Raw genomic sequence first — 22086 nt, 5'->3', positions numbered from 1 at the left:
GATAATAACGATGACAACGGCAAGGGTCAAGAAGGAATCAAATGATCACTGGATCATTGAATTATCCTGTAACACCTTTTTTTCTGTACTAAAAACCAAGAGCCAAAAAAAACATATCAAGACTAACCAGGGTTTCAGTCAGGTATTTCTGACACTGTTCTTTCTGGCCTTGCAGAGAGCGAGTAAAAGAGTAAAAACGCCAATTCTTTGAAGTTTTCCGTTCTCTTTTTTTTTTTTTTTTTTTTTTTTTTGATAAAATGTATCGGTATGTAGCGTCAATGCCTGCCTTGAATAGCTTTCGCTAACTGTATGTAGTTTGTATGTAATATGTATTTCTTTGCGATAAATAACGTTGCTTATACGTTGTTGTAAATATATGAAATATTAGCCAAACAACTGAAACAATTTACACGAGACCACGAGTGCAGTGAAGCCTTTAGCACTGACAGCGATCAGCGTTGGGACTTAAACTGTAATATGTCCGTCCAGGTTAAGTGACTGAAGAACGCTGCAGGATAGCTAGGGACAAAGTGTCCTATTTTGGGAGTTGTCCGTCCAGTAGAAGTCTCCGATAGCTGTTTAGAGAGAGTTGACGGCCGAACCTCAAGGAAACTGAGCCATGCAGCGAAATTCGCGAATACTGTAACGATTTTCATGTGAGTGTACCCGCGTATTTCGCTCTCTATTGTAAGCTGTAAATATTTCTTCTTAATTGTATCATTAAAAGTTGGTAGTCCTCAGTTTTATTTAGCTTTTTGGAGCCCCTGATTAAGGACGTTTTGTCTCAACTAAATATTGGGAAATTACCCATGCATTTGGTTTGATGTTTTATCCAATGTTGGTCATCCTGGTCTGCATCAAGATCCGGCCCGGATATGATAACTGTCAAAGTGTTCAGTCCGGGAGTACATCAGTGTAAGCTAGTCGGCTTGGCAATGATGAAAGAGGACTCGAGCGCATAGTGCGGAACGAATCCGACCCCTTCTTTTCTTCTGTAGCTTGCCGGTAGACTACGAGTAGTCCCCCATGATTTCCTCAGGGATAGTAGAGCGAAAGAAACGTAAGCGCGCGTGAAAATCACCCCACGCAAGAAAAGGGGTGATTTTCACGTGCGCTCGCGTTTCGCTCGCTTTACTATCCCTAAAAAAAATGGGGGACTACTCGTAGTCTAGCTTGCCGATGCTTAGTGATGGATCGGAGAGAGTGGGAATACAAAAACGGTGCAGAAAAACGGAAAGTCTGTTGGGCATCAGGCTACTCTTCTTTCTGACGCTTGCGACGTGAAGAATGAGGCTGAAAAGGTTACTGGTTCCTTCCGTTTACAGGGTACGAAAAGTGGGAAGAAGGTACAAACGAGATGGGGCGTTATATATGGCACGCACAGCTTTGCTTGCCTTGGCGTGGACGCGTGCGGGTCAGCTTGCCATTATATTCCTCCGTCTACGAGGTACTTGACTTGGACAACTTAGTCGTCTTTAGCCCAAATATACTCGTCCTTCATTATACATCCGGCCTCAAACATGCAGTAAGGAAGCGAATATTCCCTGTTTTGGCGCTAGCAACAGGAGCCTAAAAAGGACTCTTGCTCTAGCCTAGTAATGTTATGACTGCTCAAGAAATGCATGATCTCCCAGGGACTATAGCTCAGTAACAGCTGATCAAGAAAATAGTTCACTGGCTGTCACTGGGCACTGAGAAAATCTTAAACTGGGTAACGGGCTCAGTCAACTGCGACCAAAGTTTACTGGCTTCACCTATTGGGGGGGGTTTCTAAATTTTCTCTCGTTAGGAACCAAAAGAAGAGAAAGATCACGATGATACTGAATTTTGACCGCGGAAAAGTGTCCTTGGCTCCGATTGTCCTTCACAGGAAAGTGGATATGATCAGACACAAATCTTCTCCATGCCTTTTGCTAGTATTGCAAAAATTTTCTGATTTAAAAGATCGTCTACTTTGGATCCCTAAAAATCAGATCAAGATTTGAATCAAAGCCGTTTCTAGCGGTTCTACTTATGCCGATGAGCGCGCCGAGCCAAAGATTCCCTGCAAGAAATCGTTTCGAAAACTCCTTAAAAATTAAAGCTTTTTGATTTATGTAGAGAGAAGAAAACGGATGTCGAGATTTTTCAAGTAACTTTTCCGGAGCCGGATCATGATCTCTTATGTATTTAATGTGAGTACCAATTATAACATCCATATTTCGCCGCAACTGTGCATACACATATTGATCTCAAAGCCGGACGTAGATCGTAGAGGGGTTAGCCGATATCAGAGAAGTGCTTGGCGCCAGTTCGATCAGATCAGATGACGAAGTAAGACGGAAAAGCAAAAGTGACGCTTCCAGCATAAATCAAACTATATCGTCGTCAACGAAAAGCTAAAGTGCCGGAGCAAACGAGGCATATATATTTATTTGTCAGAGAGGCATTGGGTGTATAAATCGTGATTGGACATCAGCAAACCCAAGAAGGGATAATGCGGCATTGTCTTTCTCTCTCTTGTAAATACAGGATAAACTTTAGACTGCTCGACAGATGTTTTACTTGAATATCAAATTATTTTCTTTTCCATTGGGGACATACTACAAAGTCATTCCTGAGAGAAGAAGGGCCCGAATGAAGCCCTCATCAATACATATACTTCCTTTTGGAAAGTATCCAGTGCTTTTAACGTTTTCCTTCTTATAGTGATAAAAGTAGGCCAATTATTAACACTTCCCTTCCAATAATGGATATGCTGACAATCCGATGTCTGAACAATTTCAATCAATCAATGAAAAGCACACTTCAGAAACTCAAAGAAGGCCGTAAAAGCCACCAATAAATCAGTAATACTATTTTCTAGTCTCCGCGGTTTTTGCTAACTGATTAAGAAGACTTATTTTATTGTCAAAACTCGAGGAAGAATCGATCTAACATAATAGTTTCTGCGATTGCACGGTCACAAGGGATCAGTTGCTGGCTCCGGCCGGGTTATAAGAAAACCTTAACTCGCTCGTCCTCCCTCGCGCTTCAAACCCCTGCCAATCATCGACAATTGTATTGACCAGTTTCATCATGAGAAGTATGGAGAAATTTCTATTACTGGAATCAGTGCACTGATGAGTGGCTGGATGTTAATCTCTGTTTAATCCCAACGCTTCCTCTTTGTGCCTTAAAAGTCCCACAGGCACGCCAACTCCAACTAAGAACGACTAGTTCTGGTTCAGCCAGAGGTCAAAATCGGACGTTTCGAAGACGTTCTTTAGTAAAAACAAAGTTAAAACAATCTTAAGTTTGACTGCTAGAGAGAATGAACTTACTCCCCCTGATGTATAGCCTACGAGTAGGCTCACTAGTTTGAATTCGGGGAAAATGTTTGGCTGCGAACCCCGCGGGGGGGGGGGGGGGGGCGGCGGGGGTGGGTTACTTGGGTTGATTTTTGCTGGGTGTGCCGCTGGCCTCTCAGAGCTCCTACCCCATTTCTATTCTGTGGCCAATTATACACCCCATCTTAGTCACTTTTGTGCAAATATGTAATTTTCGCGATCAAAGCTTAGTCTCTTTCTATTTTTATGAATTGATCCATTCTTTACATCGAATGAAAAACATTTCACTTTTCATCTGTGGTACAAACATTTTGGTACGTTTGCTAACCGTAAATATGAAGAACTGTAATACCCCCCCAAAATCGGAAAATGTGCGACCCCATTATAGTCACTCCAGTCGTGAAAATGCGACGCCATCCAGCGGCACATCCCCATTATCCTCTTGTGAGGGAAACCTGCGATCAGGCGGTCCTTCTTCCCTTTTTACCTGATCACAGGTAAGGTCGCATGCTACCCGATGTACTGATTTCGAGCTCGGCCCGGCCGGAAAGGAGGAATCAACTGACTTGTTAAACTTGTTATGGAAGGTTTTCTGTATACCCGGTGCCATGCAGCAGGAGCTCCTGGTGCCACTTTTTATTGATAGTTTTTCCTTAACCAGTTTTGCATTAAACTGATCAGAAGCACAATTTTTTTAAGAGGACGTACGTGGAAAATGTATAATTTCTATTCAGAGTTTGAGTGCGTGGAAGACAGGCGCAGAGCACAGGTCAATGAACATCTTTTTCCTGGAACAATTACAAACCTCACAGAATTAGCGAATTTACGCGGTTAAGGCGTTGCTAGGAAAGATCAACAATGTTTTCCGGTCTTCTAAAAGATTGAAAATACTTTTCTTTTGGCTTAATATCAATGCGCGATTTCCTTGGACGACCTTGGACCGACAGTGAAAACAGAGGAACTACCTACACTGGCCCCCTTAGTCCTGTACAGTATTCGTTCACACTCTTAAACACTCGAGTTTATTCCCGTCAAATAAAGAAATTAAAGAACAGTGAGAAAGAACGGCTCGCACTCTTTCTGGAAATAGCGATCTGAGCTCGTGACAAGGAAAACAAAGCACTTTTTGCCCTTTTCGTAACCGCAGCTACTACTGTTGATAAATCCATCCACCTGGAATACATTTCCAAGGTCAGAATAACCTCGTGTAAATCATGTGTCTGATATATGTTACGTAACTGTTGCCAGCACATTCCAGATTTTTTACGACGTGCCGTTGCCAGCAGATCGATCTCTCAGGGTTCCACAGTCGAGTGCACAGGATAGAATAGAGCGAGTAATCATCTTACTTGTACGAGTTTGGTGGAAATCCTGGCGGCGGAGAGCAGGCTTAGCAGGACAATTTCAACATGGTGTAGAAATATAAAGATTGGGAAACTCACAAATTAAATGTCCGTCGAAATACGTTAATCTTTTGAACCCTCTGAGTTGTTTGTTCATCGAGTAGCCTTTTCTTAAGACTCTTAAGATTTTCTCTGTGGTTATTCTTTCACTTCCTTTTTTTCCTTTGAATCTGCATAAGTGATTATAAGTTATCAGATATTTATGGTGGTGATGTACTTGAACAACTTACATGTGGACAGTACATGACTGAACCTTGCATTTTGAAATGACATACCAAAAACACGCCTAGAAGGCCACTTGTAGAGGTGAGCACTGGATGCCTTCCCTCCCCGGGGGGGAGGGGTTACTTCTTATAACGGCCTATACGGGGAGGCTTCACCACAAAGATCGAGGTACCTTTTTCAGTCTCCAGGTTTATTTCACGAGTCAAAGTATATGAAAGGGCAGGGAGATCTGCCTTTGAAAAACTGAGACGAGAAATTGAGGGCCAGTCATCGTAGAGACAGTAGAAAAGCGTAAACTGTTACCATTTTGGAATGAGTTTTACATATATTATGATAAACGTGTATAGAGGCCCCCTGTGGAGTTTCCCCTTGAAGCCGAACCTGCATTCAGTCGTTCTTTCCAAAGAAGACCACCTTGATGTACCCGAAACCACATGACAAAAGCTCGCGCAAGCAAGAGTCATCTAGGCAAAACAGATGCATTGTGTTCTTTGTTTAGATACCTGTAGTTTCAAGGTGTTACTGAATAAATATGCAATAATTAATGGTGTATTTCACAATTTTGAAATGGAGAACTCACACCACTGGTGGACCAGGTTGGAAGGCCTTATTATAAAGTGCGGGAAAGGCAGTTTAAAAGGCTCTGTCAGAAGCACACAGTAGGGTGAAATTCTAGCCTGCGTGGCAGGCGCTTGGAGCACAAGAAAAAAGGGGCGCACGAGAAGTCTCCCTCGCGCGGGACCGTTCTCTCTATCGCCCACTACTTCCAAGCGCCTGCTACGCAGGCTAGTGAAATTCCAACAAGCGACATGGCCTTAAAACAGGGACAGAAGACAAGATGAAATGGGGACAAACAACATAAAGATGAGTCAAATTCATACGTAGATCATACGTACCCCGCCCCCTCCCCCCCCCCAAAGAGGGCCTCAGTTAAATTCAGACTAGGGACGTACGTAACCCGCCCCACCCCCCCCCCCCCCCCCCCCCAAGAATTCCTTAGTTGAATGGTCTTGAATATGTTCCAACGCACTTCCAGGGCCAAAATCTCGAAAAATCAATGCTTTTGTAGAGACCCTTATCCCCCTCTGTCTATTTTCAAGCCAACACAGTAGGGAATTCCTGCACTCCTTAAAACCCCAACGACCCAAATAAGTCAGCCCCGTCAAGAACACATAAATTTCGTTCACAAAAGCTTGTTATCAAGCGAGGAGTGACAGCGGAGATAAAATTGACTAAAATAAATTTCTGTCTTAATAGAAATTAGTACATTCCCTGCTATTTGACCCATGCCTTACGGGCAAGCTAACAACTGAAAATACCGCACGTCAGAGAGAGGAAATAGTTTAAGTTGAAGCTCTCTCTACATTTCTTTTAAGAAGCCGCAGATGTGATTTATCCTGATCACGACCTAATGTTTGGAATGGCTGAAAGGTGTAAATTAGCTTTTTTACAACGGGAAGTAAAAGTAATTAGATTCCTATTACGCCTTTTCTTCTTGGAAAGAAAAAATAATAATTTGATACACCCTGATATCTAGTAAGAGTCGCATCTTCTCTTCTTCCGTATACACTGCCAGCAGCCTGTCCTGGATATCAAATGCGTACTATGGAACTTCTTGCTAAAAACCAGACTATATATATAATTTTAAGGTATTTTACTTTACGGAAGGAAATTCGCGAGAAACAATAGTTTTCTAGAAAACGGCCGCACAAAAGCTGGACAGGGTCAATCTTTCCCTCACCCACTCCCGACTCGTTTTCACAGTCAACTACGAATGAAAAACGCGCCTAAAAAGCTGCCTGGTACGCACGCTACTATTTATTTACCAAATCTGAGGCGCCCAATTTATTCATTTCATCAAGCCACCTTAATCTTCTTCTCAAGGTTAGCGTTTTGAAAAACCGGAAAACGTTTATTCGTACATACAGTTACATAAACCCTGGTGGAAAGCGGCACGTTATAAGTTCTTACAAGAGAGGATAAAGGGGTTGGTTCTTACCATAATTTTCGCTGCTGCCAATCTTCCACCGTGTAGGGGCCGCGGCGGAAAACAGCAAAAATTTCATGTCTTCAGAGAAAAGCGTTTCTTAAAAAAATGATTCTAGATTACCATTGAAGCCGCTGATTTCTCATTTCCGGAATCTGCAAGGGTATAAATTATTTTATTACAAGGTGAAAAACACCGGATTGGTAAGTGACATCGGATTCTTCTGTACCATGTCTATAAGAAACAGCGACTTCCTATTTTGACTGCATATATGGATGAAAGCTACAGTAAAACTATAATGTCATTTTGAAAACGTCCAAGAACAAAGAAGAAAGGCAACTTTGTGTTTTAGTGATAAATGGTTGACTTATAGTTAAGGCATTGGCTCCTGCATACTATATTCAGAATCAGAGAATCAGTTAAAGAAAGTCTTACAAGTTCTCTCATTAACGTATTTTCAGTAGGCTACTGCAAAAACACGGTAAGGACAACTATATACAACGGTTTAATCAAATTTTGGATGAGACAGACACAAGTTATCAAATGCTTTTTCGTGGTATACCGTGAAATATTCAACGAGGCGAGTATCATGACTTGATTTTTCTTAGTAAAAAGGCTGGAGTGTGTACCGGAGAAAATCAAGTTACGAGTGGGATATTCACGGTATACTCCACGCGAAAGGAATTGCCGATATAAACTACTTTATTCCATGCCACTCGACATGACGAGGTATTTAAAAATAAGAGACCTCGACATCACTGATAAACTCGTAGAAGGCAACCTTTAATACTTAATGTAATCTGTAAACAACAATGCCCAAATGAGCTTGATCGACAGCTTGTCAATCAATAAAGTTCGTATTCGTCTCTGTCTACTTAGCCTGCAATGTTTCGAATTGTTAGTCTGATATATAGGATGAAAAATTCCTCAGCTTCTTTGTCATTTGTAGGCTTTTTGATTCTCAAGTGAATTTAAGCCTGGCTCCGTAACTCATTCGTGATTTTTATGCATAATTTTAATTGTTAAAGACATCAACGAGAAATGATAAATGGAAAAGTAAACTAAACTTAAAAAATCTTATATTACTTATCCAAATTACCTGGCCACGTGAACTACCACTCCCCATGTTGTTCGAAAATTGCAATCAACGATGCCGGCCACTTACTAAATGTTTAGCTTCAGCTCCTCTGTATCAAAACATTGACCCTACGAAATCAGCTCGGAATGGTTCGAAGCATTACAATATGCAAGTACAATCGGTGTTCATTGACCAGTGCCAGACCTCCTCTGACTAAACTTTTCCTTATCGACAGTTTTTACATGAAGACTATTAGTAGCCATTGTTTGGACCTACAAAAGGAAAACGGTTGGCTCTCTATATAGTTGGCATTTCGACCTAAAGAATTTCTCAATAAACCAGGGCGTGGCTGGTCGCGTAATGCAGTTATAAACAATTTTTAAAATGAAATGCCTTAAATTATTTGTCATGGATATCTTGAAGACACAGACTACTTATTCCATTTTTGAAGCAAGGACCAGCTTACAAAAGCGAAGGACCGGCTCCTAATGAAGGATATAATCAGCAATAAGTGAAAATATTGAGCAAAATATTTATTTTACCAATATTTCAAATTGTAACGTCTTAGGCCGAGGTTCATAAGTCATTTATTACATGGCCTTTTCATTATGGACCTGAGCCTGCGATCAATTAAAAACAACAACTGGACAGTGGAAAACTTAAAAAAGTCACTTCAATGAGTTGTACACTTGAGCCCGCGATGCAGTCAGGTGACAATGGTCAGCAGATGTCCTTTTTTGACAGCTGTCAATTGACCATAACATATTTGTTCATAAGAATGTCCGCTATCAAGTTAAACACAGATTGTATATGCCTTAGACACCTAGCTAATCAATGCCCGGTCATTACAAGAAAACAGCCAATCAGAGCGCGCGTACTGTTGTAGCCATGTAATAAGTTACATTAGACCATCCCTCTTTAAAATTCTGAGAAATCTGTAAAGAACCAGGCCTTAATCTACTTGAGTTTCTTTTATAACTATGACTATTTTATAAATACGAATTTCATTTAAAACTCGGGTTTTATATTGTTTTTTAACAAGTTGCTTCTGCCTGTTGCGTAGAGGCCGCAAGCATCGCCGGGATTGCCCACCGCAGAACATGCAATGGGTTTCCAACTTTCTGATTGGCTGTTTTCTCTATGGCATGGGGATAAAAACACGTATACTGACAGATTAGTAATGTTTCATCATGGCCGGAGCTCAAAAGTGCGGTTGCAAGGCTGTCAGGCCATCTTTACGTGGCTGGGCAAGCGTGCCCAGAGGGACTTTTGGTTCGTCCTTTACATTAATCAAGGTCGTAATTAGCGATAAAAATAAACAGTTCCAATGAATCAGTCAGTGCGCTAGAGTGTACTCAGAATTTTCCACCTATTATGAAAAGATTAATTTTCAAGCTGGATATGGAAGACCTTGCAGCGTTGACTTCCGCTTTAACTTCCGGCTTAACCAGAATTTCTAAACTTCCGGTATACCCAGAATCAGAGCGTCGAATTTAACTGTTCGTATTAGTCATAGTGCTGTCGGACCTGTCGGCCGAGTTTTCCCTGTGATAACGGCTACATTTTTTTCGAGGGGGTTTTCTGAAGAAGGGATCTTTAACAACTTGGAGAAATGGTAAGTTAAGGAATCTTGCAGACATATTTATATAGTTCCTTTTACCCCTCATTATCTTAAAGTATAGCTGTGAAGACCTGCGATGGACAGCCTTTTGTTAAGGGAAAACCCTTTTCACACCATATGCGCTAGATCGCTAGTAGCTAGATAATTTCATTGAAGCTGCCAAGATTCATTGTCTAAAAGACCTTGTCTCTTCTGATCACTTTTTCCTCGCTGTTGCATGGTTGTCGTAAAGCAAGGAACGGTTTGATTTATTCGCAGCATCTACGTATACACTGGAAACTCTCTTAACCGACACGCTAAGTAAGCGGAGAGCTACACTTACGGCCACCTTCACAAAACCTCCGTTTTTCTCAAGTCCCATACAAACTCTGTATTTTTACAGATGCCCGTAGGTGGACAGCTCTACTGACTTAAGGCCACCTTTTTAGCGTCCCAAAGGTGCTTGCTTACGAGAACTTCCACTGTACTCATGTTGCATTTTTGATGCGTACCCTGGTCGATCAGCCCCCAAAATCACCCCACGAGACGCTAGCATCTTCACAAGGATAATGTCGTCATGTACACGGCAGCTGCTGGGACTTTGTTGATTTTCCCTCGCGTCAATGCAATTACATCTTAGTCAGTTGTTAGAGGCATCAATTAACATTAAAATGTTGCCAATGTTATGTGCTTCGTGGATTTTATGATTACAACATAAACGAGCAGATGTGAGGTTTTGAATAGAGTTTGCATTAGGTTTGAACTGTTTGAACTTAGTATTACTGCAGCACAACACGATGAATGCTGGGGCTACTCTTAGGATTTCTCATGACCTCGATACTTAGCAAGTAGTCACATGAATCACGGTTTTTCTTCTGATTTAGTGTTGACTGGAGGGAGGGAGGGTGGGGGAATGGTATTCACCCTGACCACGCTGCTTACGTAGTCAACACAATTCTTCAAGGACGTTCGGTGGTTAGAGGTTTAAAATCATCATGCATCATCTACTTGGAAATCCAGGGGAAATAGAGGATCAGTCGCCTTCGTTTCATATTGACTACCAACGTCACAAGCAGCATACAAAGCAGCAAATTGCCCTTTGCTTATTGAATATCGAAGTTAATTTTGGTAAATCACGCAAACTCATCGGTTTGTTTGTAACTTGAACAAAATTGACCCGACTCGTGATCTTTTGTCTCGATTCGCCCCATATAAGGGAATCCGGAACCCGGGAATCTTTGCCTGTAAAATGAGGAATCCTGGGCTTCGGAATCCGGAATACAGCTCGAGGAATCTGGAATCCCACCGACGATTGAAATCCAGAATCCAAGTTCCAGTGACAAGGAATGTGGAATCCAGTACACGGAATTCGGAATATATGACGTGAAATGCAGAATCCAAGACGTCTTTCCTGTATTCCCCTACTTGAGGCGACTTGAGGTTCCTAATACCACAACTTATAGTAAGAGTATTTTCAAGAAAAAATAAAAAGGGGTGCGTTTTTAACTGTGCTTTCTAATTGATTGAAGTTTGAATCTCTTTGCAGGTTAAGATTTTCATTCTCGTGCTTTATTCATTGTTTCAAATCTTTCGTCTTCATACTTTGGGGATGTTTGCAGTTTTCATGGTGGAGTGTAGTGTATTTCACAACGAAACCAGCGTCAACTGTGACATCAAAGTCACCACATACAAAACCCCTGGCTGTGATCCATACTGCTGGAAGGGCATGTGGGTGGCATGTTCCGCCTTAACTAGTATCATCTGGCTATTTGTTCTCTGTGTTCCAGTTGCAAACAAGCACATTCAAGGCATGCGTCCAGCCTCCAATCTGCAAGTCATGCGTTACCTCGTTATCAAACCTTATTTCTGGAACCTAAATTTTATTGTTTTTCTGGTGGTCATCTACGATGTGATAATCCTTTCCCAGAAGGATCAGAAGCACGCTAGCGGATCACAGCTGGTGGAAGCCGGGGTAGGAGTATCCAAGCTACTCACCGTATGTCTGATTTTTCAACTCAACTTTACTTATCCTCCGAGTGGTAATCTTTCCCCCAGGCGCCTCATCGCATCCTGCTACTACATAACGTTACTAATTTTTGTCCTGGACTACCTTTGTAAATTGATAGAGCTTTCTATTAGAATTGCATACAAGCTGTACAGTGTGAACTCCAGTGCATCTGATAGAGAGTTGCAGGTTATCGGATTAATGCTGGAAGTTGCTGATGCTCTTCTTTATAAAAACTTCATACACTTTTTCTGGAACAAAATTTTTCGGGGAAGGAGCGATGTTTTGATGATATATGCCCCCGATTTGGCCCAGTCTCTTGGCCTTTGATTAATTTTGAACTGCAGGTCGTAAATTGAAAAGACGGGTCATGTTGCAAAGACAAGTCCCCTGTGAAGATATCATTGAAAATCTGGCATAGTTTGTCCCCTCTTCATGACGTAGAAAAATTTAAATTCTGGATTTCATACAGTGTGCTGCGGGGGTGCAATTTTACCCCCCCCCCCCTTCACCCTTGCAACATGATTTTTTTTGTAACGTGGGAATGTCATGCGAGAAGGCTAGCATTTCCCTGAATGCAACTTGTTCTTACCAAGCGGGTTACAAGCCCAGGAGTATGCTCAACAAAGTTTTATACGGGCAGTTTCCTCCTCGAGGTCCAACCCTTTACCCTTTTATATACCATTTTTCACGAAGATACCCCTATCGTATGCCGGCTTCTATTGACAAATGTTACCCCTAGTTAAGAAATTTACATCCCTTTTACCTGCTGTAAATTCCCTGTCTTTTAATTGAATCAAAACCAGAACTGTTTTCCAGTTAGCCCTTTTGGGTCTTAAACAGACCCAAATGTACAGATTTCCCTACCCTTTCATATACCTAGTGCCTCGAAAACGGTACTTCTTTCGGGCGGAGCTTCCCCCTATAGGCCATTATGGGGAGTACCCCCCCCGGGGGGTTTCAAACAATGCACTCTAATGCTTTGCTGTGGATGTTCATCTTAATTATGCTCAGCATTTCTCCTTGTTGGAAATCGCGATGAATTATTTACTGTATTTTTTTTAACCCTAATAATAGACAACAATTTCGATTTTAATAAAGGCATTAGCGCATTGGTAGACTACGAGTAGTCCCCCATTTTTCCTCAGGGGTAGTAGAGCGAGCGAAACGCGAGCGCGCGTGAAAATCATCCCACGCGAGAAAAGGCGACACGCGCCGGGGAGAGAGAACCTCATTTTTCTCTCTCCCCAGGGCGTGTCGCCTTTTCTCGCTTGGGGTGATTTTCACGCGCGCTCGTGTTTCGCTCGCTCTACTATGCCTGAGGAAAAACGAGGGACTACTCGTAGTCTAGCGCATTGGGCACTCGATGCATAGGCTTTGGAATTTGGAAAATCCCACTGATGTCCTGATATGCTTTCTGGACATTTCAGTATTTTTTTTTGAAAAATAACTTTGGTTCAGAGTTTTTACAAGGGATGTTTCTCTGTGGAACAAAGTGACGGCGTGTTCTTTTCACGTTTGCAAAATCTTATCGCCCCATGTTAGGTCAGTAATCGAAGATTGAGATTCTGGATTTTACACTACTGACTCAAGAATCCAAGTAAAGGATTCCGGACTCCTTGTAGGTGGAAATTGGATTCCGGATTACAATCGTTAGCGGGACTTCAGATTCACTGAGCTCGATTCCGGATTCCAAAGCCCAGGACTCCAAATTCCACAAGAAGAAATTTTCACATTCCGGATTCCATGACACAATCTTTAGCCAGAGTCTTCTGAAATCTTGAAGTTTTTGTAGGAACAAAAGCTAGCGATTTCGCGATTTTCTGTCTCCAGTCACTTCTACACAAATCCCTAATCAATCAAGAAAAGTTGCAACATAAACAAACAACACAAAATAAACAAGCCAAGACAGAGGAATAAGAGAGAAATTACAAGGTGTTTGCTAACCCGGTTAGAAATGTAAATGTAAACCCCAGTTTACCATGATGATGTACAAAAAATTCTTTGTTTAGATTCAAATTAAATGATAAGACAGTTCACAGTAATTTCAATATTTTGTTCTAATAAGTGGCAGGCCCGTAACCAGGTTTTTTTGACGGGAAGGTACGATCCAACGAGAAGAGGGACAAAACGAGGCCGGAGGCGCAAGTCTCTAGGGGGAGAGGGGGGGGGGGGAGTTACGTTGCCAGAGACTGCATTTCAAGAGATTTGAAGGCGGTGTGGAAAGAAAACACTGACGAGGCAGCCAAAAGGCGAAATGTGGATATTTCGCAAAATGTTTGAACCCTAAAATTCTTTTGTTTGCCAAAGAAACAGCTTTATGTATGCATTTTAAAAATGAGAATGACAATGGCAATGTTACTACATGTATTTGAAAAGAAAATATAATAAAGAAAGTTGTAAATCCGATTATTCACTAGGTTTGCTGCTGATCATCATGATCTTTCACTAGTGAGCCAAGTTGGGTGCTTCTTAGCAAACAGATTGACGACTTCTTCCAGAGTAACGATCCAGGATTAACGACCCTTAATGTCTGTTAGATAGTACGTGCAAATCGTATGTCTCTTAACCTGCGATCAGGCGTTTTTTTTTACGACGTCTCCCAAACAAAAAGGGATGAAGGACACCTGATCGCGGGTTATATTTCACTGATTACTTGAAACTGGAGAAATCTGACTTAATTAATGAGAGGAAACTGATAGGCCACTCCCGCTAGGGCCTCCGCTTCCTAATGCCCAAAAAATGTCTAAGTTTTCGCTTGTTTTCCTCCCTCAAGGTTTTTAAACGAAGAAACTCGGTTCTGATAAACGTCTGCAGCTAGAATAGCCTGCGTAGCAAGCGTTTCCGTGCGGTTTAGGGGCAAAGAACGAGGAACGAGAGTCAAAGACTGCGCGAAAAATGGCGCAAGTAAAAGAGCGTGCCGAGGATAAGTCGGAACGAGTTTGTAGTTCTTGTGGAAGGATAATGAAAACCCTTCATCAGTTGTATTCATTTGTGTCTAGCGCCTTCTGAAAACCGGGAGAGTGAAAGTGAAGAGTGATTAAAGCGCTGTCTTCCAACATCGGTTTCTTCGTCTGATTGAATTCTGCTGGGTAGAAAAATTCAGAAACATGTACTTGACAGTGTAGCTGTGTAGCTTAACCGTAAAGAAGGAAAAGAGAAAGAGTTGGAAGCAACTGGAGTAAACCTTAAGAGAACCAAGTGCAGGAAAACGCTACTTGCAACGATCTCTTATAAATTTTCATTTCCACCCCGGAAACCCCGGGACTCCGCAAAGCGTGTAAACTGTCAACGCAAACGTGCCGCAGATTAGAAAAGTGACAACCGCCTGTCAAGTAAGTTTAGACAGCCGAGGGCGCGTAGAATTATTTATTTATAAATCGCTTTCGCAACAGCATCAAGGCAATGTTATTAATCACTGATATGTTTTTTTTTTTCACGGGGACATCGAACTTCAACGTGTCCGCTCGGATAAGAACTCACTACTTTGATTCTCGTTTCGTTTACTTTTGAAAAGTCGTCCATACTGCAGTGTAGAAGACTACTCCCCATCGCAATCACCAACAAAAACATCATATATTTGTCCGTCTGGAACGGGAGAACCATCCTTTCCTTGGCCCCTCGCTCGCGCGTTCTCGCGAGGCTAGCTTCGCTGGCCCAAATAGGAGAGCTTGGTCGCAGGCTACATTCTACTCTCAATATCTACTCTAAAGCCTGGTTTTCATACGTCGGTAAACACCCAGACGATCGGGATATATCGGATGATAGCTACAAGTCTGTCCCAGAGACACCACGTTTATTTGTGATAGGGGTCTGGAGCGCTGCAATTTAGGGGATTGGTAATGACGCGTCGGGAAAATAGAAAGGCTCCCGATTATCCAGATTTGTCCCCGTCCATCCTAGAAGATCGGGGATATCTACGATTTCGTGTTTTCATTAGCCGGCAAAATCTGGGACAGACGGGAAACAGCAAAATCCCCGATTGTCTGGGATGGCTTTGTATGGGAAACATGCGTTTCCGACATGAAAATTGCCCGGGGGGGGGGGGGGGTACTCGCAGAAAAATTGGGTAGGGGTGTGCGGCCCGCTTCCCAAAACCCTTACCCTATTTATGACCAAAATCTGCGATTTTCCCTACCCTATTTATGAAGGAGGGGGACATGATAAGGAAGTAGCCTCTTCTAAAAAAGTGCATTCAAGACTACAGTGGAAAAATCGTTACCCTAGCTATTTATGACCAAAATGGCGGCAAAATAGCCAAAATCGATACCCAATTTATGACCAAAACGGCTGAAAAACCCTACCCTTTGGGGCCGCACATACCTATATAGCCCATATTAGGGAGTACCCCCCCCCCCCGGGGAAAATTGTTCATAATATTCGCAGTGAACGTTTTTAAAATGTTTTTTGGGCTTAATTCCAATATATAAATTAAAGGCACTACTGCTATAGGGAGCAAAATCTGGTCCAGTAACTCAAATAAATGGTTAAAATCAGAAAATCGATCAAAGAAGGCCAAAGCACCGCTATGCACTGAAACATGACACATAATTGGCTGTGTAATACTCCAAAACCGAAATTGCTAAGGAGAAAATCGAGTTTGGATGTGCTTCTCGCAAGCCTGTGACAGAATATCTAAGGGGAAAAGCACACCAACATTAGCACAAACCGGAAATAATTGTATAAGTTTGTTCTGTTGTTGTGCGGCCAGGTAGACCATATGAATAGCCTGCGAGCAAGCTCTCCTATTTGGGTAAGCGAAGTGAGCCTCGCGAGAACGCGAGACTCGCTTCACTCGCCCAAATAGGAGAGCTTGCTCGCAGGCTACCATATGAACGAATCCGGGCTGAATACTTTAATACGGTGTAGTGCTAAGTAGCGTAACATAAGCACTCGAAAAAAAAATTGAGCAACCTTTGCCTATAAATTTAACCAAATGCACCGTTTCAAGCACAGCTAGGAAGCCCTGCTCTCCACACATTTCATTTAACATAGTTTTACCCACAGTATCATGACGCGGCATAAGAAATAAAACCACTCATCTGTACAGTTTTTTCCATGTTTAACGCTGTCTTGGCAAGCGTTGATTATTTTCAGGATATTTATTATCGGAACCAAGCTGGATTTTGTTTCCTTTAACGATAAACATCTTCAAAGACGACGAACATTCGTTACCGAACGTGACTTTCCCATACTAAACTCTTATACTGGCCAGGGGCGCGATCCATTCAACCAAAATTCCAACCGGTCCGACCGGGAAAAGTGGGGCGCGATCCATTCAACCAAAATTTCCGGAAATTTCGGTCCAAAACTCAATGGATCGGTTCGGTCCAACCGAAAAAGTTTCGAAAAAACAGGTCCACCTTTTGAGGTGGTCCTCTTTTCCCGGTCGGACCGGTCTGAATTTTGGTTGAATGGATCGCGCCCGTGGTCCACCTCAAAAGGTGGACCCGTTTTTTCGAAACTTTTCCGGTTGGACCGAACCGATCCATTGAGTTTTGGACCGAAATTTCCGGAAATTTTGGTTGAATGGATCGCGCCCCAGGTCACAGCACGGACCAGAAAATTTGTGACGTCATTAGTGTTTATTCTCCCGCGTGAGCCCACGCACATTCCTTGTGATTCTCCATACGGTTCACACTGCCTGTTGAACACCCTACTGTTCCTGGTTGTCTTAAATTTATTTAGCTGTTGGTCCTTTAACTTTTGGTCGGATTTCCATAGAGTAATACGGGATGACATTTTGAGGATTCAGCTTCTCAAAAATCTGACTGGTTTGGAAGATTGGAAGCTTTGCGATCGGCTCTGCAGTAAAAAGATAGTACGGTACGTTAAGCAAAACCCTTTAAATCACTTAAAATTCGCCGTTTGGAGCAGTTGAAAAGGGACAACAAGGAAGGTAAGTTGTTCATCAACGGTGTTCAATTAAATGCTAACGTCAGAATTTCCACATTCATTTTTACAGTAACATTATGCAAAATGTAATGCAAGTGAACTGAAATGAAGGTTTCTTTTACTGATGATCATACTTCATGTAACTTGTCTTTATATTGCTTCTAAGTGTAAAAATTACTCCTAATTTTAATTTGTATTGTGTAGTTCCCAATTACCAAAAGGTAGGTGCAAAGGGACTCAACAACTCCCAACATTGTCGCGACAACAATGTTGCATGTTGTTGTGTCTGTGTTTCATTGGTGTGCAAACAGATACAACAACTCCCGACAACATGCACCAAAATGCAACAGGGTGTGCAGACGAATGCAATATGTAACATCCAACAATGTTGGGAGTTGTTGGGCAATAATGAACTGCGTCTATTTGCACGGGGCTTAAAGGATGTTTAAATTTGAATTGAAAGTAGTGACACTGTGAGTGTATGCTGTTGTAATATACGAACAAACTTCAGGGTCCGATGGGCATCCAGTGGGGAAGAGGGGGGGGGGGGGGAGGAGGGGGTGACTGTGAACAGCAGTTTTTTTGTTTGCTTCTTTGTGGAAGCGAGCAAAAGGGGATGTTTTTTTTTAAAAGCCCTTATACATTGTGTCAAAACTCAGCTAGCATTTCACCTCTCTACTCGTAAACCTAGTGCGAACTTTCCTACTACCTTATGGTATGGTATGGTAGAATCTCGGGGCTGGTACTACCATAACCAAGGTCTCAGAGGTTTTACTTGAAAATAATTATCAGGGGTGGGGGGGGGGGGAAGAGATGAGGCCTGGGACCAAGAAAAGATGCTCTCACAACTTGCAAAGCAGTCACCTTGTGTGATGGTCAGCAGATAGCTGCAGTATTTTTCCTAAAGTATTTTAGAAACAAGAAGCGAACTGGCTGAGGAAATAATTCGATGATTGAAAAAAAATAATGTTATGCCTGTTTGTTTTCCTCTCATATCCTACTTGTCCTTTGGTACTGAAATTGGAAAATGCAATCAACAGTCACTGCAACGGTGTAAATTCTTAACCGACAGCAAGTTACGCACTGGACTATCAATAAAGTTTGTAGGTTACATAGTTTTTGCCGGGGAAGGACATCAGAGGATTATAGAAGTTATGGTGCTGATAAAAATTATTGCAGAAAGTGTCAAATTTATCGGAAGTATTGGTCTATTCAATAGAGCTTATAAAATTAATATGAGCTTACACACGTGAATAAACAGATTCACACTTCATAATAACAGTGATAACATTTCATTTTGTTTATTTTGATCAGTCAACTCCTTGAACTCAAAGTCAAAATTCAAAACAATCCTAGTAAACAAATCACAACCATTGCTGAAAGCTCTCTACCTTGAAGATAGCCTAACTCTTTGGTGGTTCTTATCAGCGATATGAAGCTTTATGGTGCATATTCCAAACACTGCAAAGGACAATAATTATTTAAAAGAAAAAGCAAACCACACACTTTGTCTGAAAAGTGAAATAAAATCAATTTGCTAATTTTTACCAAAATATAAGAGTAAGACACAGTCTCGCCCTCAATTGTCATGTTTTTGCCCCTGGGATGGGCGGGGGGGGGGGGGGAGGTACTTGGGTTAATTTTTGCTAGATATGTGCCACTGGCCTCTCAGAGCCCCTACCCCATTATAGTCTATTCTGTGGCCAATTATAGACCGCATCTAAGTCAATGTTCAGTGCAAATATGTAATTTTTGCGATGCCAACTTAGTCACTTTTTATTTATGTATCTACCTTATAACTTTTCACCTACTGTACAATCATTCTGGTATGTTTGTTAATCATAAATATAAAGAACTGTCTTACCCAAAAATCCGAAAATGTGCGACCCCATTCTAGTAACTTTGTTGAAAATCTATCCCCATTACAGTCACTCCAGTCGTGAAAAGCGACCCCATCCAGCGGCACATCCCCATTAGCCTCTTATGAGGAAGTACCTCCCAGGATTTTGTTCCTTCTTGTTCTTTGGTTTTTGTCATGTAATGCACTTGCCATGTCCCTAGGCCTCATTATTGTGCGCAGCCAATGTGTTTCAGGTCACGTGGTCTGAGTGAGTCTCTGAGTCCGTTCAGCTTGGATACGTCACTGAAATGCATTGACCGAGAAGGCCTGGGAAGATGCCGCACAAGGACTAGGCAAGTTGTGTGCAGGATCAGTACACAAATCCTAGTCACGGTTCCAGGGGGGGCCCGGTCATCCAGAACCTTAAATAAGGGGGGGGGGGGGGTCTGGTCTCCAAAAAAAATTTTTTCTGCCCTTTGGGCCTCAGTTTGGTCTAAAAATAAGACGGGGGGGACCTGGCTCGCTCAACTGGGTTTCCTAGTCCCCCCTTCCTCACTGGTAGTGCCAGCAGTTCTCGCTCACTCTTGTGCATGTATGACCTGTAATTGATGGTGTTAGGACATCGCTATTAGCGCGTTCTGGACAGTGTAAATAGGTTTAAAAACTGGGAAAAATTGACTTGGAGGCCTTTTCTTTTAACAAAGAAGTATCCGTTATTACAGTGATATCAAGAGGAAAAGTGCACGAAGCCATGTTCGTTGTTGTTAGTGTTCCTACAAACTGATCAAGTGTGGCGTGTAATGTGGTCGTCTGGCTTTCATTTCTGTCTGTTAAGTTCTCCAGTCAACGATCTACCTTTACTGGATAGTTATTAAACGTTAAATATGTAAAGAAAGTTGAAAAGGGTTTCCTTAATACAGCCGTGGACTACTAATATCGAACTCAGGGGAGGATCTATGGGGAGGGTGCAGGGGGTGCGCACCCCCCCTGAGATGACCTGCGGTTTTCTAATACAAATGGTATTCTGCAAAAAAAAAAAAAACTATGTGGTTGATTGGTGTTGAAGTAGAGCAAGAGACGAGTGCACCCCCCCTAAAAAAATCCTGGATCCGCCCTTGGAACTAATAGGACGCAGCCGCGAGTGAAGTCGATCTACATGGATCTACGACATGACTTCCGACTGTCTGCAGCAATTTACTCTCTCGAGTGATTGGAATCAGAAGGACAAAACCCAGCAATCTTTTGTTGTACAGGTGGTCGTGTGAGGTTTGAGGAAAGAATCCATCGAACATGAAACGTTTTAACAGGCATTCGATTTATGACTCCGATCCGTAGTTGTATTTTACCAGAAAGTACTGACAACAGCCCCTCGCGATCTTTAGCGATGTGGTTCACACGGAATGTTCCTTGTATCTTTGCTGTATGAGCGTAAATGTTTAAGAATTGATCTTTTAAAAAGAAATTGTTGCCTGTATGTTCCGTTTAATTTCTGGTTTCTTTATGTGTTGAATCGATAACGTTTGTTTTGCGTAACACCCGACACAACGACTCGGAAAGAAGCAATTGAAATTTATGCCATAGTGATGAGCTCCTGTTTATGCTTAATTTTGCGTTGTTCTTTTAGAATAATCTTTATACTTGTACGTTATGTGGCTACTATTACAATGAAAGCGTTTTGTGATGAAGCGCTATTAAAAATTGCTTTCAAACACTGCTACGATGAGCTACAATGTTTATGATGTGCAGTGCTCATCGCGCTAGCCGGCCGCATGGCCCAGGTACTGTTAAAAAGCAAACAGTTGACAAAGTTTTAGATGTAATCATTAGTTTTACTTAATATTGGGAATTCTACATGTAGACAATTACCGAAATTTACTATAAAATGCCGGAAACCGTTGCTGGCCAGTCTTCTTAACTGTGATGATATTAAAGAACGACCCAAGACCACATTTTTGTGGTGAATGCCGGGGCACAATGATTGTGTTTGAACACTGGTTCACTTACACTACACCTCTCAATTTCACACGTTTCAAGGGAATCATCAAAGCCTTAAGTGGAATGTGTGTGCGGCTCACGACAATAACTTTTCCAGTAATTTGGTCGCTGGGTGTGTTGATTTCAGGGGCTTGAGTGGCGCTACTGTGGGCTGGTCACGTTTTTCCGAATAAATAACATAGAGCTAAAATGTTCGTTTGTCTAGTGCCGAAAATATCACAAGTCATGATGAAATGGTGCCGCCGAGCTTCACATCTCGGTAGATACTTTGTGGAATAACGACCGCCAAGCTACACAACTCGGTAGATTTACCCTGTGGCAGTACGGCCGCCTAGCTACACAACTCAGTAGATTTACTTTGTGGCACAACAGACGCTGAGCTTCACAACTCGCCGGTAAATTTACTTTGTGGTACATGGACGCCGAGCTAAACAACCCGGTTTGATGATGCACCAGGAGTAGCACGCATTTTCCAAAGAAAAATATGAAGGCTTAATCAGCACACTTTTGAAAGATGAACGCTTTGGAAGATTCATTAAACACAGATCGATAGTAGACCTTCAGCAAACTCTTAAATATGTACGCTTTACGAAGATTCAGCACACTTTTAAAAGATGAACGATTTACGAAGACAGCAAACGTTTGAAAGATGAACGCCGAGGACACACAAATCACCACGTGAGTTAGCGCGTCAAAGTGAGGCAAAATGTAAGCAAACGTCTCAAAGCAAGGAAAATGTGTGTCGACGAC

General features: G+C 42.1%; 1 protein-coding gene and 1 long non-coding RNA gene across 3 annotated transcripts in view; both read left to right on the top strand.

Annotated features, from left to right (window-relative positions):
- The window catches only part of LOC140928405 (uncharacterized), an 88178-nt gene that overhangs the window by 60802 nt on the left and 5290 nt on the right, over window positions 1–22086 (top strand). Inside the window, exon 1 of one of the 2 annotated variants that reach the window (XM_073378143.1) lies at window positions 17235–17505. The exons of the other annotated variant lie outside the window; for it this stretch is intronic. The gene's annotated coding sequence lies outside the window, so the exon portion shown is untranslated. Of the gene's footprint in view, window positions 1–17234; window positions 17506–22086 lie in introns of those variants that run through there. 2 annotated transcript variants of the gene reach the window in all.
- Window positions 9456–11854, top strand: LOC140926882 (uncharacterized). The gene is made up of 2 exons (XR_012164497.1): window positions 9456–9616; window positions 11148–11854. It is a non-coding gene; the product is annotated as an uncharacterized lncRNA (long non-coding RNA).

The sequence above is a fragment of the Porites lutea genome, chromosome 2, assembly GCF_958299795.1.
Source record: "Porites lutea chromosome 2, jaPorLute2.1, whole genome shotgun sequence".
Lineage (NCBI taxonomy): Eukaryota > Metazoa > Cnidaria > Anthozoa > Scleractinia > Poritidae > Porites > Porites lutea.
The sequence above is the reverse complement of the archived record's forward strand: the minus strand, read 5'-3'. Positions and strand labels throughout refer to the sequence as shown.